The sequence below is a fragment of the Saccopteryx leptura genome, chromosome 13, assembly GCF_036850995.1.
Source record: "Saccopteryx leptura isolate mSacLep1 chromosome 13, mSacLep1_pri_phased_curated, whole genome shotgun sequence".
Taxonomy (NCBI): domain Eukaryota; kingdom Metazoa; phylum Chordata; class Mammalia; order Chiroptera; family Emballonuridae; genus Saccopteryx; species Saccopteryx leptura.
Window position 1 is genome coordinate 52,846,618 of NC_089515.1, and position 14,938 is coordinate 52,861,555.

General features: G+C 49.0%; 1 protein-coding gene across 1 annotated transcript in view; it reads right to left on the reverse strand.

Moving 5' to 3' along the window:
* The window catches only part of IGF1R (insulin like growth factor 1 receptor), a 220,963-nt gene that overhangs the window by 185,040 nt on the left and 20,985 nt on the right, over positions 1-14,938 (reverse strand). The window lies entirely within an intron of this gene.

A 14,938-nucleotide genomic window follows, 5' to 3' on the forward strand; every position in this document is an offset into this window, starting at 1 on the left:
ACAGGAGCACACACAAGAGTCAAGGGCGCAATCCAGGACCGCTGGGGCCCATAGCACCGCATCCCTTCTGTAAACCCCCGGCTCCAACCAATGAACAAAGGGCTTCACAGCTGAGCATCAACAACTCGCTACTGTGTCCAGCCTCAAAGACGCCAAGCAAACGGTCAGTCGAGTCCACACTGGAGAGTTCCCTTTCCAGTGACTTGGGAATTATGGACCCAAAGAAGCAGGTTTCCTGCTACCAACTGACAAGGGCCACCTGGGCTGGTGGTCTCCCCAAAACTTCAGCTATAAAGTGAAATGCAGCTATTAAGCCTACCTTAACAGAAAGATAAAGAACATGCAATTTTTGTGAATAAAAGAGGTCTACCATCCCAACTTCAATCAAGAAAGTGGCCTGTTAAAAGGTTAGGCAATAGCAAAAAAAAAAAAGGTAATAAAAATCATCACCCGTCTCAGCAGACAAACATAATCCCTATTAATACTGCCTATAAGCAATCATCCTTCCTCTATCAATAATTTAAGGTAAATGAAAGCAGACAATAATAGAATGTTTCCAAACACATTTCCTTCACTACATTTTCACCAAGTCAACAAATGTCCTTCCAAATCATCATTTTTAAGAGAAAAATAGCAGTAATTCTGACCCTTGGCCAGTTGGTTCAGTGGTAGAGCGTTGACCCAGTGTGTGGATGTCCTGGGTTTAATTCCCAATCAAGGTACATAGAAGTGACCTACTGCTTCTTCAACCCTCTCTCTCCCCCTTCTCTCTCTCTCTTCCTCTACCACAGCCATAGCTTGATTGATTTGAGCATATTGGCCCTGGCTCCTAAGGTGCCAAAAATATCTCAGTTGTGAGCATGGCCCCAGATGGGCAGAGCATCAGCCCTAGACAGGGGTCACCAGATGGATCCCAGTCAGGGGACATGCAGAAGTCTATTGGACATGTGGGAGTCTCTCTCTATCTCCCCTCCTCTCACTTGGAAAAGAAGAAGAAGGAAAAAATAGAAACATAGCAAAGAAGAAGAAAAATGGGGTGGGGAGGGTGTGTCCCTTAGTGCCCCATGGTCCTCCCATGGCTGCTAAATCTGCAGTCCTGTCCCCTTCCTTGGTCATTCAAGATGTGAGCACACCCCCCACGTGCTCAGGGAAATGGTGGTGTGGTTTTCTTTCCCACTAAGCCTCCTCAGTAGGCTGTAACTAACAACAACAACAAAAAACTCAGAGATAAGGGTGGAGATGATGTTATGATAACAAACACTGATACTGTTGGAGTAGAATTTGTTATAGTTGAGTTTTCTGAGTAAGTGTAAACAGAGCCAATTCAGGTTAAGCCTTTTATCTTCAGGAGTCAATGGGAATGTGTTTACATTGTATATATATACATATCTCTCTCACACAGACAACAGGCTCTACCACCTGACACTTCCAGTAACGAAACACGATCATGAGAATGTGAGTAACTGCATTACACGAGTGAAGTGGAGAACAGAAATTCAAAATTCAGTGGAATTTTCAACATGCAACTTGTTCTTCACTGCCCCCACCCCCCACAAGAGCCATCTCTACATAAGTGTAATCACAATCTAACAACTCCGGTGCACAGAGGATTTCGACTTCAGGGGCTGGGAACCTTTATGCTGAGTGCTACAATGTGGCAGGTGCTACAATGTGCCAAAGAACTTACAAAGCAGTCCTGACCAGATAGCTTAGTTGGTTAGAGCTTTGACTCAATATGCCAAGGTGGCAGGTTCCATCCCACATCAGGGCATATGTAAGAAGCAACCAATGAATGCATAAATAAGTGGGACAACAGATCAATCGATCTTTATCTCTTTTCCTCTTTCTATAAAAATCAATAGATAAAAATGTTGACATCCTACCTCGCCACTAAAGAAATGAGAACCCAAAATTAATTCCAAGCCTGGAAGGGACACAAACCCCTCTGTCCCCACCCACTACAGGTGCTGGAGCCAGACAGAGGGGTGCAGGATGAAGCTGTGCTTGTCCCAATGGAGGAGCACCAACGTTTTCCTGGGTCTTAAAAAAACAACAACTTTGCCTGATCTGACCATTATTCTAAATTCCTTTTTGGTCTTAAAATGTTGCAAGTCCAATATTTGAAGTCTCTATGCTTTAAAAGCGCCCCTATAAGAGTCGCTCATGCTTTCTAATTATTCCCAGTTTGATGAATGAGCACCGAGACTGGACACCTTTGGTTATGCCCCCCCACTACCACCTACTCAGACCCCCACGGGCCCTGTGGGGGCCACACTAATGCACCTCCCGGGGCACAGCCTCCCACACCCACCCGGGTGGACCCAGTGTAGGTGCCCAGCACCCCAACCTCCGACGGGTGAATGTGGCCCTGGGGGAGGTGTGGGCAGACTCCAGAGGAGACAGACACCCCTGCAGCAGCAGCCTGACCTGAAAACCAGGCGATGCACCTGCCTGCTTCTCCTTCTCCCCTCTCTCGGGACTGTGCCGAGAATCAGGCTAACCTCCCCAGCAAAAGCCGGCCCCGCGGCCTCCCGCCTGGCTCACGGGCTCCGTTTGTAGAACATGTTACATCATCCTAGTTCGAGTTCACATCCTCGTTTCAGAAGTGTTTTGACTTTGCGCAGCAATGTTCCAGTTTCCTTAAGTGACCTGGACGCTTTCTGTGAGCCCGTTACCCTAGCAGAGAGTCGGCGTAGGAATCCCACTCGTGGGTCCTCCTTATGTGCTATGGCTCTGCGTGGATGTGGGATGCAAGATTGGCCCCTTGAATTGCTGAGGCTTTTTATCTGGCCCGGGGAGGGGACAGTCGTTAGAGGCTAGGAGCATGGGGCTAGGGAAGACCTGATCCCATCAGTGACTACCCACGGCTGGGCCTGAGGTCAGTCGCTCATTGCTCTGTGCCTCAAGTTTCCTCATGACTGCCACACAAGGTTGGGACTCAATGCATTCACCCTTCCAACGAATACTTACAAAACTCCCATCATGTACTGACGTGCGCTTTCCAGGGGCTGGGAACGGTAGCGGGGACCAAAGAGCCAAAGCCAACGCTCTCCAGCCTGCACAGAGCGGCCATCCGGATGCGCTCCAAGCCCATCCCACCCCACACCCCAGGGCGCACCCCAGACTCACCCACAGCAACCCTGACACAGAGCCAGCACCAGGGGCTTGATGCCCACCCAAAGAGCATGCCCCCTTTGGCCGCCACGTGAATCGGCTCATACACAAGACACAGAACAATCGCACGGAGCAGGACCGACCGCACACCGAATCTCCGAGGCCCGGACAGGGGGCTGCCCAAAGGCCTCAGGCAGCAGGCACTCTGAGAAGAGAGGTCGGCAGGGAGCGGGTGGAGCCAGGTCCCAGGAGCTTGGGGAGAAGAAAGGGCAGGGAGGAGTCTGAGGGAGGACAGGGAAGGGCAAAGAGAGGTCTGGAACAGAAGTTACTAAAAAACCCACCACTGCACACAGCACCTTGGTGCTCAGAGCAATGGAACAGAGGGTCCGGCATGCAGGTGATAAGAGCACGGAGACAGGGGGGCTTCTCACCCCCACTGTGTGGACCTGCTAAGCTGGGGTGTGGGCAGGTAGCTTCACAGAGCCAGAAACACCTGCACATCCAGGCTGCTCCCACTGTGGAAACGGCGGTGGCAGAAGCAGGGGACATTCGGTCACGCTCCCGCCCATCCCCCAAGCTCCTGCCTCCCCGGAACTGTCGCTCTGCTACAACTTCTGCACGTGGGACTCGGCTCAGACACCCGCAGCTTCACCTCTGCCCCGGAGGAGGGCTGCTCCTCCCCGCATCCTCCTCATTCGAACCACCGGAGGCCACACACAGCCCGGACTCCTTCCGGAGACAGGCCGCGGTTCTTACCAAGACCCAGCATCCTCTGCATCTGCACTCCCTCCGTCTGCGCCGTGGGAGCGTCTACCACCAGCCGGCACAGCCACCCCAGGGACACCGCTGCCAGCCTCCTGCCAGTCCTGCCAGGACTGGGCTCCTCAAATGATCAGCTGGCCACCTTCCAACCAAGCACCTCGATCCTGGTCTGCTCCTGACAGCTGCCCAGTACCCAAGCCAACGGCTAACACCCCTCCCTGCACTCCGGCCGGATTACCCACTGAAGGCGGACCCAGAATAGCAGAAAGTAAATAAAACCAACACTACTGCAAAGTGAAGCCGTGACTCACGAACCAGACACCATCATAAACTCCAATAAGATTTTGGATTTTTTTTTTTCTTGACGTACATATTTTTCAAATTGTTTGACTGTGGGGACGTCAGATTCTGTCAAGGTGGTCGTGCCAACATCTCGTCACACCTTTGTTGACAAGGTGAAGCAACGTGACAACAGATCTGAACAGCTCGGTGCATGCGCGATCCACCCTCCAAGGTGGCCATGAATGACCGGCCCCAGGAAGGTCTCCCTAAGTCCTGCCGTGCGCCCTGCCTCCGCACCCTGGGAACCGCGACAGACACAAAGAGGCTCGTCTCACTCGGAGACGACAGGCTCCCAGGGGACAGACGGCAAAGGTGCTGGATGACAGAGGTGAGGGCGGAAAAGATCAGCAAACTGGGAGCATGAGTCAGGAGGGGATTTCTGTGTTTGGACCCTTGGGTGCAAATAAAGAAAAAGAAAAAGAAAGAGAAATGCACAAATGTGGGCGGTGTGAAGACAGGAGATTTAATTGGATGTAATTTCTGTATGTGATAATGTGGTATTATGACTGCCCAAAAAGAAAAAGGTCAGGTGGTCTGAGACCACACAAAGGGGGGCTTAGGAGAGCAAGGGGTCAGAGGACAGCCCACCCCCCAAACTGGGTTGGTGTCCACACTTTCAAAGAAAAGAGAGTGACCAGCCAGGAAGGAGCAGGGGGACCTGAAATCCATCTCATGGGGAATGGCTGCTGAAACCTAGTGTGTGAGGGTCCCCAGGGAGCAGGGCTGGTGAGATTCTAGGGGACCCAGATTAGGGAGAGGAACCCAGATTTCAGACCAACCTAGGAGGTGGGGACTGGGGTCTGCACAAGAGCCAATAGCAGGCCTGGCCTGAAATCCCACTGGGCTGCCTGCAGAGGCACCGGGATTTCAGTGGAGACGTGTGGCCCAGGGCTTTGTGAAGCTTCATGTCACTCACTGGGGTGGTGTTTTCCCTGTTTTTGGCTGAGGAAACTGAGTCTCAGAAATGACCAAAGGACCCACCATGGGATGAGCCCAGGGGGCAGAGCTGGGGCAGAAATCTTGATGGACACACATGATTCTGGAGCAGAAAACTCCTCTTTGGAGCCCTCAAGGGCTGCAAGGATGCTACAACCAGGTGTACGGGACAAGAAGGGGGCATGTGAGAGACAGTTGGCCATCCTGGACACCTCTTTAAAGGGAGCTGACACCCACGACGGCAGGTGGTGTGACAAGACCCCCACCACGCCTCTGAACCGTCTATCAACTACACAAGGGCTCTTTCTGCAGCACAGAAGTTTTAAGACTCCGGATAAATACATTCTGGCCAATCAACCCGTGGGTCCCTCAAAGTGGGATACCTACACGCCTCCTGCCACTGTCTACGGCTGCTTCTCCTCGGAAAGGAACATAAAACACAGGGACTTTTAGAACAGGAAGCTCTTTAGAGGGAGGAAACAGTCCCATGAATATGAAAAACTGTGATTCCATTTTGCTTTTAAGAGCAAGTGACTTAATTTCACTACACATTGATTCTTTTTCTTTTTCAGAGGGATTTGATTTCGCTCACACTGGCTCGCTCGGTTTCTGCTTCTTGAGAATTGACAGCTGGGCGAGCCAGTCACCACCCACCACGCGAAAGAAGAGTGAGGACAAGGAGATTTGACCCTTAGGTAGACATCGGAGGGCATGTGCGAAGACACAGCTCAATTAAAAGCACCTAAAACTGGCCTCCACATAGCTTTGGAATATGATGTGGGCCCACAGAACGGCCCTTTCTTATGCTTGGCCTGAAACATACATATATATATATATATATATATATATATATATATATATATATATACACACATACACACACACACACACACACACACACACACACACATATATTAAAGTTTTTTTGGTGCCTTTTTTTTTTTTAAGTAGGAAAGGAAGCCTGTCTATAGAAACCAAATGGTTTCAGAGGCGGGGAACGGTACAGAGGCATGGGTGTTTTGAAATCTAGACATAATTCCCCATTCCTCTTACTCTCGGTCACTGCTGGTCTCTGGGACAGGGAGACAGCTGCCGATGGAACCGCTCACTCATAATACTGAGAGGTGATGAAACACCGGGTGGTGGGGCCACCTGGCCGGTACGGATGTCCGGGATCGTCCTGGAGGCTGATGGAGTGGCGTTCCTGCCACGTGCTCTGTTCCTCCACCACCGATGCTGCCTGTCCTTGTAGCTAAGTTGTTAAATTGCTACATATATATTGGCTCAGCGGTAGAGCGTCGGCCTAGCGTGCGGAGGACCCGGGTTCGATTCCCGGCCAGGGCACACAGGAGAAGCGCCCATTTGCTTCTCCACCCCTCCGCCGCACTTTCCTCTCTGTCTCTCTCTTCCCCTCCCGCAGCCGAGGCTCCATTGGAGCAAAGATGGCCCGGGCGCTGGGGATGGCTTTGTGGCCTCTGCCCCAGGCGCTAGAGTGGCTCTGGTTGCAATATGGCGACGCCCAGGATGGGCAGAGCATCGCCCCCTGGTGGGCAGAGCATCGCCCCTGGTGGGCGTGCCGGGTGGATCCCGGTCGGGCGCATGTGGGAGTCTGTCTGACTGTCTCTCCCCGTTTCCAGCTTCAGAAAAATGAAAAAAAAAATAAATAAATAAAAAATTGCTACATATATATAAAAATATATATATATAAATATATATATAAAATATAAATATATATAAAATATATATAAATATATATAATATATTTAGCACATATATATTATATATATGCTAAATATATATATAAATATATATATTATATATATATTTTTTAATGAACTTGCAGAAGGTGCCTGATCTTGGCGAGAACCACGGCATGCCTCCATCTCCATGAAGGAGCCAAGGAGGTGCTTGGCCTCCAGCGGCTGGGACAAGCCGGCGTGAAGGAGGAACTGCCCCCCTCCGGGCCAGGGGTGCATCTGCAGGTGTCGGAGTGGAGGGTCAAGGCCCACATCCTCATGAGGTTTCCCAAACAGCCCGAAGTTCAGGGCGGGCAACACAGTTTGCCCCCAACATCAGCCACTGCATACTGGCGCGGCGGGTAACGCGAGACTGATGGAGGCCAGGGCCCATGCGCTCGCGCCCAGGCAGGGTCGCCTCTGGTCCCCGGTGTCCCCTCTACTCCCCAAACTGCTACACCCCTGATAGCCGGCTTGGCTCCTTTTAGAAAAGACAGCTCCCTGCCCTCCTCTGGCTAAGCTTCAGCTACGTTGGTAAGAGAGTCACCCAAAAAAGGCCATAAAAGAGACCCACATCGAGGGCTGTGCTAAGGATGAAGTATTACTCAATAATAAGCCACAACTTGGAGGCTGCCCGCGGACATCTAACTAGAACCTGGAAAGAACCCCGGTCGAAAATGTTTTTGGGTTTTTGGTATTTTTTTTCCTTTTCAATTTCTAGGTAACACTGACATTCATCTCCCCTCCCGAACCACCATTAAAAAAAAAAAAGAAAAAGAAAAAAGAAAAAAAATTTGAAAAAGAGCAACAGTTAAGCCCTGGCCAGTTGGCTCAGCGGTAGAGTGTCGGTCGGGCCAGTGTGTGGAAGTCTCAGGTTTGATTCCCGGCCAGGGCACACAGGAGAGGTGCCCATCTGCTTCTCCACCCTTCCCTCTCTCCTTTCTATCTCTCTCTCTCCTCCACTCCTGCAGCCAAGGCTCCACTAGAGCAAAGTTGGCCCGGGCGCTGAGGATGACTCCATGGCCTCCACCTCAGGTGCTAGAATGGCTCCGGTTACAGCGGAGCAATGCTCCAGATGGGTAGAGCATCAACCCCTGGTGGGCATGCCAGGTGGACCCCAGCCGGGCAATGCAGGAGTCTGTCTCTCTGCCTCCCCACTTCTCACTTCAGAAAAAAAAAAAAAAAAAAGAGCAACAGTCACACACAGCCAAGGAGGTGGCACATTATGATAAACAAGAATGACAGCAGACCATCTCTCCAGCTGTGACAAACACGTCTAAGATCTACCATGGAGCCTGTCTGGAGCTTCCCCAGAAAGCGACTGGAATTATAAGCTGTTTATGACACTGAATTTATGTCTCCGAAGCTTTTACATGTTAGGCAGGAGCTGTCTCCCCTGGAGATCATTTCCTTACCTTTTATTTTTTTAAATAGGAACTTCCCCCCCCCCCCCGATATTGCGACTCTCTGAGGCTGTCAACACCTCCAGAGCAATTTAACAACTTAGCTACAAGGACAGGCAGCATCGGCGGTGGAGGAACAGAGCACGTGGCAGGAACGCCACTCCATCAGCCTCCGGGACGATCCCGGACATCCGTACCGGCCAGGTGGCCCCAACACCCGGCGTTTCATCACCTCTCAGTATCGTGAACGAGTGGTTCCATCGGCAGCTGTCTCCCTGTCCCAGAGACCAGCAGTGACCGAGAGTAAGAGGAACGGGGAGTTATGTCCAGATTTCAAAACACCCATGCCTCTGTACCGTTCCCCGCCTCTGAGACCATTTGGTTTCTATAGACAGGCTTCCTTTCCCTACTTAAAAAAAAAAAAAAAAAAAAAAAGGCACCAAAAAAACTTTAAATAATAAACCCTGCCATCCAACTGTGACTGATGAGATCTGCTTGCAAAACTGGCTTGTCATATGCAGTTAGTTATACAAGAGGATCCCCGTTGGATTGCAACTCGTAACATCCCAAAGATCCGAAACCTTCAAGAGATGGCAGTTTCCTCCACAAACAAAACTGGTGTGTAGTAAACTAAGCTGAGCTGAGATGACCTCATCCCTCAAACACCAAGGGCCGTGAGCAAAGCTGCAACCCAGCCAGGCAGTAGCCACAATGGGCACACGTCCCCTCTGCAGACGCCTGGGGACTCACCAGGAGCCTAGCTGCCTTCTGGGCAGGAAGAGCCCCCCGAATCCAGGACTCCAAAGGGGAACCACCAGCCCCGAGTTACACCAGCTTGTGAAGGACTCGGTCTGCTAACCGGAACACTTCCTTTTGGCATTTCAAATAAACAGCCAGATCGCTTGAGGAATCACCGCAAGGTGTATCCATGAAAAGGCGCTTTCAAAAGTCCCACGGCCCAACTAAATTAGCTCTCCTCTGCCACCCGCCGTCAACCTAAGTCCACCCATTTTAATGAACACCTACTATGTGTCAGGTACTTTGACCCTTGGGAAACAACAAACATGTTCCCTGCTCTTAAAGAACCCCCACTGACAACGGTGGGAAAGCCCTGGCCGGGTAGCTCAGTGGGTTAGAGTGTTGTCCCAGTACGCCAGGTGGCGGGTTTGATCCCTGGTCAGGGCACGTACAGGAATCAACCAATGAATGCGTAAATAAGCGGAACAACAAATTGATGTTTTTCTTTCCCTACCTCTCTCTCTCAAATCAGTTTAAGAAAAAAGAAGATGGTGAGAGAGAAAGACCCACCATCTCCGTACCATGGAGTCAGTAAAGCTCAGACTACATCCTAGATACACTGGTAGATAAAGAGGTCACTGGCATGAGAGGTTAATCAACTGTGGGCAGAGGGCCTACTCGGAGTACAATACACAGCAAGACAAGGCAAGTTCTATAACCCCTCATTGCATGGGAGACCCAAATAAGACATTAAATATAAATTTAAAAAGCAACCCAGAGACAGATATTAGCTTCTGCATCCCGAAGGGAAATGTAAAACTGTAGACAAGATCTTCAATTAAACCTCCAACATTTCTGACTCAACTATTTAAAGCAAAAGACTCCTCTTGTAATTACATTTGACACTTTTCCTCATGAAAATTATAAAAAAAAAAAAAAAAAAATCGGAGATTCTTTGACATAAAGGTTGGTCTTCCCGGGCCATTCGACGAAACTGGGGTTATCCTTCTCCAAGAATGTTCCGGCCGCTTCTGGAAGACAACCTCTTGTAGATAAAAGAGTCTTGGTGTTATCTGTGAGACAGAAGTTACTCAAAGTCATGTCAAACCACCCCGAATGTTTTAAATGACCAAAGGACAGCGCCAAGCCTTTGTGGGTTTCGGGAGTGTGGCTCCATCACAGTCACTCACCCATCCTGCTCCTGGGCAGACCCTGGGCCTCGAGGACCCACGTAAAGGTAGCAACCTCCTTCATAATGACTCTCCACTCTAGATGGAAAACCACCTCACTCACAAGAAAGCATACAAGGACCTCATCGAAGTTTTTTGGGGTTTTTTTAACTTTTTTTTAAATTTTTTATTTATTTATTCATTTTAGAGAGGAGAGGGAGAGACAGAGAGAGAGAGAGAGAGAGAGAGAGAGGAGACAGAGAGAGAGAAGGGGGGAGGAGCTGGAAGCATCAACTCCCATATGTGCCTTGACCAAGCAAGCCCAAGGTTTCAAACCGGCGACCTCAGCATTTCCAGGTCGACGCTTTATCCACTGCGCCACCACCAGTCAGGCCTCATCGAAGTTTTAAACTGATTTTTTTCATGATGCAAGAATAAAGGAGAAAAGCAACTAAATTATAGAAAAGAGAATACACTAAGGAAGTAACAACATAAAGAAAATAAGACAGACAACTGAGCCATAATCTTTTTTTAATATGAAGATGTAGATTTGTTGGAAATTTTTAACGTAGCGGAGTTGGTAAAAAAAAAAAAAAAAAAAAAAGCCAAAACACACCCTGAGACCCATGGAGGAATTATTTTTTAAGTTGTCACAGGATTATCCATTTTTAAAAGTGTCAGCCTCCAACTGTTTGAAGGTTGTTTTTTTAAACCTTCAAAGGACAGTGTATCACCACACTATATAAACTGTTATGGAGAAGGTAGAAAGAAAGATTGTCAATTCATTGCGCAAAGCAAGTTATACTCTTGATGTCAAGATCTGGGAAAGACGGCAGAGAAAGAGAACCATGAAATTATCTCACTTAAAGTTAGAGGTGAAACGTTCTAGACGTAATGGTAGCAAACTAAATCAATGAGGGAACTTAATGGAAGACAAGATGGCGCTGGAGTAGGCGGACGTACCAACATCCACCTCCCAGAACCAAAGTGGATTACAAACTAATTTTAAGAAACATCATCTGGAAAAACCAACTTTGGACTAAACTATGAGGACTCTCCAACCAAGGAACACTGAAGAAGCCACACCGAGACTGCTTAGTGTATCCCAAGAACTTGGTAAAGGTAAAGTTCTCTTTACCAAGCCACAGTCGCAGAGCTCCAGGGAAAAGCACCCTGGTCTCATCTCTCCAGGCAGAGGAGAACAGAAGCTCCATCTCCACACATGCTGCAGATGGCTTTTCCAGTCTACCTGAATCATTACCAGCTAGAAGCAGCGGTCATTGGGACTTGGACGTGAGCTGCAAAGTATAGAATTGTGACAACAATTCCAGTGCCATGCGGACTTTTCCTGGATGTGGACTTTTCCTGGACTCCTGCTCCTTGTGACAGCTCCTCACAGACTGAACTGGGGTTGGGTTGCATTTTTCAGGGATTTGGCATGGCGTTGGGGCCAACTTGGACTTGGTGAACATGTTAAGGACACTACTCTTTTATGGATTTTTGCTGTATTGGCCAAGAGTTTGCTTAAAGGCTTTAATCACTGTAAAAAAAAAAGTAGAAGACTAGATAAAGAAGATGTGGCACATATACACCATGGTATACTATTTAGCCATAAGAAATGATGACATTGGATCACTTACAACAAAATGGTGGGATCTTGATAACATTATACGGAGTAAAATAAGTAAATCAGGAAAAAAACCTGAACTGCAGGATTCCATACATTGGTGGGACATAAAAACGAGACTAAGAGACATGGACAAGAGTGTGGTGGTTACGGGGGGTGGGGGGAGGGAAGGAGGGAGACGGGGAGGGGGGGAGGGGCACAAAGAAAACTAGATAGAAGGTGACGGAGGACAATCTGACTTTGGGTGATGGGTATGCAACAGAATTGAATGACAAGATAGCCTGGACATGTTTTCTTTGAATATATGTACCCTGATTTATTGATGTCACCCCATTAAAATAAAAATTTTATTTATAAAAAAAAAAAATGAGGGAACTTAAATGGTCAGCCCCACCCAAGACCTCAGGAGAACAGGAAATAGTAACAATGGCTGCCTCTCAATTGATGGGCTAAAGATGACTTTTCATTTTACTTTTCTCCTAACAATATTTTCCCCTCATAACCATTTATTACTAATATAATTTGAAAAAGAAAAAAGCCATTAACACGACAGGAGAAAGTAGCAAGCAAATGTGTCCCTAATTAGAGGTCCGTTGCTTATCACAGAGGCAACTGTCTTTAAGCAGGTTGCCATGTGACACTGTGGTGCCATCGTATGTAGGCACGATTGTGGAGCCAAGTCTTGGAGCTGAGCCCTCTCCGCCTCTTACGGAGGACCACGACGGGACGCACACCGACTGGGAGAAAGGTAAAAAGCATCTCTCAGGCCCTGGTACCGACTGTGGTCTTAAGAACTCCCTGGACCTCCACTTCACAGAGCACCCACCACGGACGGGCCGGGTACCGTGAACCCAACAGTGAGCATAGTTCTTGGCTCACGGTTTCTCTTTCCAAAAATCTTTTAAAACGATGGCAAGCACTGCTTTTGCCCCGTTAGGAGGCTTCGTTGAGATTGTGCCACAGATCCCATCTCCACACGAGAATCCAGGGCCATCGTCCAGTGACCGTTTGAGGGCGCGTCTCAAATCCGCTCGCCCCCTAACGGCTGAGACGTTATCATTGTCACCTGCAGACACACAGGCGTGCTAGGGCTCTAGGGAAGGCACGGACACGCTGAACATCTGGAGGGGCCCCTGGACTCGTTCTGCGGGTCACACTTCACTCAGCCCTCACGGCAGCCTTCGGGGGACAAGGGACGCACGACAGTCTGACAGGTTTTCCAAATGTTTTTTAAGAGAGGCTGCTACCACAATGCCAGGTTCGCTGGTTCAAGAAAAAAGGGAACACGCCAGATCTCCAGAGAGAAAAAGACGCCAGCCCCGAGCAAACACACCCTCATCAGGAGAGCCTGGCACAGGCGGGGGGGGGGGTGCTTACCAGGGATTTGTGCATCAACCCTTTCACAGAGTGAACAGCGACCTTAAAGGCCATCGTCCGTCTGTGAATTCAAAGCCCCCGGCTCCTGAGAGTGCCCGACCACCCCCAGAACGTGGACAAGACCTCGTCAGCCGAAGGTGAGGCCGAACGCGGTCTGAGGACCACTGCGAAGCAGGCCACCCGCCCGGGAGAACCCAGCATCGCTGTTTCCCAGGTGTTACAAACCTAGGTGTTGCCAAGAATGATTCAGTAGAGCCACTAAGAGTTCAAGGTCTCCCTGCTTTCAATTCATTCCTTTGCAAATGAATTAATTAAAAAGTCATACCCAAGGATTTGAAGGGTTTTTCTCCCAATTTTTATTGGTAAAAGGGCACCCCACCCCCCACACACACACAAAAAAAAAAGAAATGAAGACTAGGAGAGCTGTTCTCCCCGCCACTGGCTGAACAGTTGAGGAAAGACACAACGGAAAGGCACACCTCCGATTCACAACATCTAGCAAGAAACCCCAGGAAGACACAGGTTGTTCCACCAGGAGTTCCCACGAACCATATTGTGTAAAACCAGGTAAAACCTGCGCACACTCCCGGACAATGGGGGGGCCCCACACCTCCAGAGGGTAGTTCCTGGCTACACGGCGCAAGCCACTCAGGAACGTTTGCGTTGATGCTTGTGAAGTCCCAGATCAGGTATCGCTACCTGCTCAGCCTCAGCTCTCGAGGCGCCTGGGCTGGGGGCGGAAGGGAACCACACACCCCGGATGATTAAGGACCTGAATCTGTTCACTCAGTCGGAACTACCTGGATGGCCAAGACATCCTCCCCTGAATGCGGAAAAAAGGTCTCGCTGCTTCGCAAGCGCTATGATTCTTATCCCCCATGAGACTAGAATCTTCCAAGAGGAGGAATAAGAACAGAGGGCGGAAGCATTTGAATGAGGGACGTTTTTGCTGATCCACACTTTTATTTCGTGAAAAGGGCTGGTGGGGAAATCTGAAGCCTGACATTCCATCATTTTCTTTTTTTTTTTTTTTTTTAATGTGTGTAATTTTTCCATTGATTGATCGAGAGTGAAAAAGAAGTATCAACTCGTTGTCCTTCCTAGCTATTCCACTTTGTTGTGCACTCAGTAATTGCTTCTTATACATGCCCTGACTGGGGATCGAACCCGCAACCTCCATGTCCCGGGACAATGTTTCATCCACTGAGCCACCCAGCCAGGGCCTCCATCATTCTCTTAATGACTTTGGGTCTCTCTCCCTGGTTGCAGGAATCATCAACATTCCCCTCTTCCCCCCCCCCCCCACTTTTTTTTTTAATAAAGTACCTTTTGGACCTGACTAAAATCTTTTTAAAAATAAACCTTCATGTTAAGAGGAAAATAATTGGCACGGTTGAAGGTGCCCAGCCAACTCACTGTTGCTTGCGTTAAGATCCGTATACACACCACAAAAGCTACGGAAGAACTTAAAATTTAGCTTGTGCACTCCTGGGCTGATGAACAGCAGAGTTCCTTTAACTTATCGCCTTCAGCCAGCCTGTCCAAACAAAAAGGTTACAAGAATCCCTTTGAAATAGCCCAAACAAGAGCCTCAACTTGCAAAGCTATTTTGCCCAGCTCAAGGACAACAGGAAGCAGAACTTCTGAGATGGGGACTTTGCTATTTATTTTTTTCTCTCAATGGCTGCCTTTAAAGGCGGGAGGGAGGGAATAGGAGAGAAAGAGGAGGGAGAG